The sequence below is a fragment of the Nannospalax galili genome, unplaced genomic scaffold, assembly GCF_000622305.1.
Source record: "Nannospalax galili isolate Female #2095 unplaced genomic scaffold, S.galili_v1.0 scaffold100, whole genome shotgun sequence".
In the NCBI taxonomy this organism is placed as follows: domain Eukaryota; kingdom Metazoa; phylum Chordata; class Mammalia; order Rodentia; family Spalacidae; genus Nannospalax; species Nannospalax galili.
This window is the reverse complement of record NW_008352891.1, coordinates 13,226,907-13,232,307: the sequence shown is the minus strand read 5'-3', so window position 1 is coordinate 13,232,307 and position 5,401 is coordinate 13,226,907.

Below are 5,401 nucleotides of genomic sequence, written 5' to 3'. Positions count from 1 at the left end.
TGATTTCTGCAGTAGACTGGGTTTCATGAAGAACCATCTAACTAGCCATATTGAAATGTGGAGTGTGCCTGTGGACGCGTTCCCCTCCCGCCACCGCCTCCTCCGCACTCTTGCCTCTGTATGCGGTGCTGCGTCCTGCCTAGATGCAAGAGCAGCTCGCCCGAGGCTTCCACCTTGGCTCCCAGGGGGACATCCTGCAAAATGAATCAGCAGCCATCCTGAGCAGGCTGATTAAAATGAAAATGGCAAGGCACATGTCTGGGCGGAACTGCAGCTCAGCTTTGCTGCCTGTCTGGCAAGCATGCTCAATATAGCTCTTGCTAATAATGGCTTACTGCCTTTCGTTTTTTAAAAAGGTATCACCCTTTCCCAACTGGCTGCTGTTGTGGTGGTGGTGGTGATGGTGGTGGTGGTAGTGGTGGTGGTAGTGTGTGTGTGTGTGTGTGTGTGTGTGTGTGTGTGTGTGTGTCTGTGTGTGTCTGTGTCTGTGTCTGTGTGTCTGTGTATGCGTGTGCGCGCGCACGTGGGGGCAGAGGGGGATGGATTGCTCTATTCTAATTTTCTATTGCTCACATGCAGACTGCCTGCCTGACAACGCTGTTATTTTAGAACTGAACTTGGTTGTCTTTCTTGTGAGGAAGAGCTTCGGTTGAGAAGTCTTGGTGTGGAGGTTGCCTGAAGATCAAGATCATGTTTCCACAGCCCAGATATGGTGATCTCTACCCCAAGCCTTAGCGACTGAGCTGTGCCCTGCTGGCTCACAGCCCAAGACACTGAAGCCGCTCAGGTGGGAGCCTGTTTCTGCTCAAATCCTTTCCACCAGACTATCTCTGTCCCTTAGATATTATGCAACACACAGGCTGAAAATGGAAAATGGAAGCCACCAAGTGATGCAATCATGGAACAAAGTTTATTGAAAATAAATCCTCATTCCTTTTTTCAAAATCCTCAGGTGTAGCTTGAAGAATCTCTTAAATAAACAATATTTTTCAATATCCATGTCAGATGTTTCAGGTTCTTTCTAAAAGGCATTGTGAAATTTAGATCATTACCACTTCTCATGACAAAAAGCTTGAAAAGAAGAACGAAGGATTTTTCTGAGCTCATTTATATTGTATTTTTCCTATACATTTGACTCCAAGTTATGGAATTGTTAAATGTTCTCTCAAATTGCTTAGTTCTCTCTGTAACAGATAAATGATTTTGGGGTGGAGTCACCAGTACCACTTTTTTTTTTTTTCTTTTGTAATCCCTGCTTCAGAGATGTGGTTTTTCCTCCTGCCTGGTAGTGTTGCTGCTGCAGTGAGTCAGAATCAATAGAGTTGCCCTGGTGGGGACTCCACTAGGCAAGGGGCAGAACCACTGCAGCCTCTCTCTCTCTCTCTCTCTCTCTCTCTCTCTCTCTCTCACACACACACACACACACACAGAACTAATGACGTCTGTGCAGCTTTCTCAGCTGATTGGGCACCACATCGGATGTTCTGTGAAGCAAAGAATAGGAATCATTTACAGTCAGTGGGAAAAAAATGGGAGCATGTATTCTCTGGTGTCCCTGACACTGGGCCTGAGCTTCCCACACAGGCAGTCACATGGGTGCTAGACAGTCTCAGGGTGTGTGGTCACTACAGAATAGCCACAGAATTGAAACATCAGTAGAGTAAGAATTGGGTTTCCATTTTATGAAGAACAAAGCATTCCTTACTAAGCAAAATAAAGCCTCAGGAATGTTTGCGTAGCTAGGTGAAAAGGGGCTTCCCTGTACCTCCTAAATGCTCCAACAGGTGCCACAACCACAGCACTCCCAAGGGAGCCTTGGAAAATAGAGTACAGACAAAAGGATAGACAGACACACACGCAATCAGACTGACTCTGTCTTAGATCAATTAGCAATAAATTAATAAATTTAGTTTTCTACTTAAAACTTACTCCCCAAATCTTATCTTACATTAAGAAAGAAATGTCTAAATAATACTCAGCTGCCATATTTTAAATCATAGGCCTATCTTTGTATGTTTTCTTATACATATGTGTGTATCTGTGCTGATACAAATGTGTGTTAGAGGGAAGGCACTGCCTACGTATGCCTGTGTTTCTGTGTATGTGTGTGTTCTTGGTATATACATGCCTATGGGTGTGTGAACCTGTATGTGTACATGAGTATATGTGCATGCGGGGGTGGGTGTGTACATGCATGTGGGTGTGTGTGCATGTTTTTATATGGGTGTGCATGTACCTATGATTATTTGAGCCTATGTGCACATGTATACATGTGTATGTATGTGGTATGTGCATGCCTGTGGCTGTGTGAACCCACATATGTGTGCATGTGTATGTGTGCATGTGTGTGCATATGTGCCTGTGGGAGGGGGTGTGTATGCATGTGGATAATGTATTTTTTAATGCCTTGACTGTCCTGTCACAGGAAGTTGTGGTTGTCTGTCCCTGACATGGCAGGCTGCTGCACTGACGCATTCAAGTGGTCCCTGGAGTCCACTGTAACGGAGACATGCCTCTTCTCTCACCACACTGCCACTGTATTTCCTTCTACCTCCTCTGATCAACAGCAACTGTACCTGCTGCTCTATTCAGGCTCCCTTGAAGCATTTATACTCTTCCTACCCACCCTTACACATCTTGAGAGATGGAAGACCAACACACAAATGATTTAAGAGAAAGAGAAAAAGATGAATGAATCATGAAGCCACAGAGCAAAGAGCAGAGCAGCAATCCAGCCTGTGTTTGGCAGTTACAGAGCAGATGTACCTAATAACTTATGATTTCTCAAAAAGTGAAATCAAGTACTGTGCAGTAAGGCATATTAAAACCCTTCAGGGTGAATGAGGACAGGAGGACATGCAATAGGTCATTTAGATTAGACTCTCCCCCATAGTTTGCAGTTAAACTACACAATAAAACTATTTGCATCCAAATATCCTTTTTTTAAAACTCTTTTTTACATACTGCATTTGCTCTTAGAAGTTCATTCCAAAGATTAAAGCAGGTTTCTATTAGGAAATATATAGCTTACCTCTTTTAGTTATTGTTATTTATTTGTAAGAGAAAAAAAATTGAATATACAGCCCTTTCTAAGAGATATGTCCTCTAATTTAAGATAGAAAAAAAAATCCCAGATAATTTTTGGGTTTTAACTCTGAGACACATATTATAGTCCAGGTTGCATTTCTTCTTTTAAAAGTTTTAAAATTATATTTATTTGTATTTTTTTTCCCAGTTTTTACTGAGTTTTTGTGCATTTCATATGATAGAGCTTAATAAATTTAGACCCCTCCTTATTCCCCATAGCCCTCCCCCATCAGATTTCAGGTATTTTTGTCATACGCATTAAATCCTATCTGGTTAAGTATTTGTACCCTAATGTCCCTGGTCAAGTTAATCCACTGGAGTCTAGTCAGTTTATCTAGAGTCACTACCTTAAAGAAGATCTGGATCTGGAAAGATGGCATAGTGGTTAAGAGCACTGACTGCTCTTGCAGAGGACCCGGGTTTGATTCCCAGCACCCACATGGTGGCTAACAACCTTCTGTAACTCCAGTTCCAGGGGATTCGATGCCATCTTCTGACCTCCAGGGGCAATTCATGACACGGGTACACTTACACACATTCAGGCAGTACACTCATACATAAGATAAAAATGATAAGTAAAATATTTAAAAAAGAGAAAGTCTACCCTCCTTCACCTCACAGTAATTATTTGTCAATAGTTCTTTGGCTAGGGTTGGGGCCTGCTGCCCATTTTCCCCATTCTGTGCTGGATTTTGGTCTAATTGATTGAGTCGCCATGGGCCTTGTGCATGTTTGTCACCATTGTTGCAAGTTCGTGAACAAGTTCCCAGAGGCCTGAAAGTCTCTGTTTTCTTATGTTCATATACCAACCCCAGCTCTTAAAATCTTTCCATCCCCTCTTCTGCAATGGTCCCTGAGCAGTGAGTGGGTGAGGTTTAGCATAGGAGTCCTATCCATGGACACACACTCTATAGTCTCTTATTCTATGGTCTTCTGTGTGCATCATACTCTGTTGTATGAGGAAGCTTCACTGTTGAGAGGTGAGGAATGTATTAACATTCTCTCTACACCCCGTTCCACTATGCTCCATGAAACTTAGAAATAAAGTTTCCATTGTAGATGTGTCACTTAGGACTGGGAAACTTCAGACATGTATTCTCTGTGTGTGATCAGTTTGTGGAGCTCAGTAATAGCTTCCATCTGTTGCAAAAAGAAGCTTCTTTGATGAATGGCATACAGTATACATGTCTGTAAATGTAAGGATCCATATTTACTATACAGTAAGACACTTCATTTGTCTAGAGATATGACAGAGACAGAGTTTTCTCTAGGATCTGTGACCTCTCCACTCATGTGTATTTGGCTATGTTTACAGTGCCACACATGAGTTCCCTCCCATTAAGCAGACTTTAAGTCTAATTAGATAGTTGTTTGTTGATTACCCTCTAGATAAAAGTACCGCTACTGCACCAATAAAGATATTTTGCTCTTCTAGTCATTCTGGTTATTAGAATTTACAGCTGGGTTGGACCATTCGTTGATTTTTGTCCCTTAGCAACTTGCATAGCATCCTCCAGAACTGTAAGAGCTAGGCTTCAGGGGAGGTGGCTTTCAGGTCAATTCCAGTCCATTGCTCCAAGTACTGTGTCCAAAGTATGGTCTCCTGTCTTCAGCAGCAGGGTCTTATCTTCAAGTTCTCAGAGGCAATCACTGGTTGTGGCAATAGGCCGTGTAATTTTGGGAGTGTCTTGGACTACCTTGACCAACAATTTGAAGGGAATTTTCTCCTGTCTGGCATTGTTTTGTGTTACATACCCTTCAGCTATACACATGGGCTAATGTGTAATTTTTCAATAGGTTTTTTAACTAATATATATCTGTCTGTTTTTTTATGCCAGCCAGGTACTGTTACCTTCTCTCTCTCTCTCTCTCTCTCTCTCTCTCTCCCTGTCTAACCCTCCCTTCCTTTCTTCCCAGTTAAAGTACCTCCATTTTCCCCATTTCACCCTTGATAGTATCTGTCTCCTGTGGTCCCCCATCTCTTAAGGTCCTTCTTCCTCTTTACCCCCATAGTTCCTTGTATAACCTCGCCTCACCCTCCTGTTTAAATACCCCCATTTTTACCCATTTCCCCCTTTGTAACACCTGTTTCCTACTGTTCTTGTCTCTCAGGGTCCTTCTTTCCCTTTACCTCTGTGGTTTCTTTCTATTTTTCTGACTCCTGCAAGGATCCACAAATGAGGGAGAACATATGTCATTTGTTTCTCTGAATCCATTTTACTTCACTTTACCAGTTTCTAGTTCCATCCATTTACCTGAAAATTTCATAATTTTGTCTTTCTTTACCATTGAGTAGAACATCATTGTGTAAATG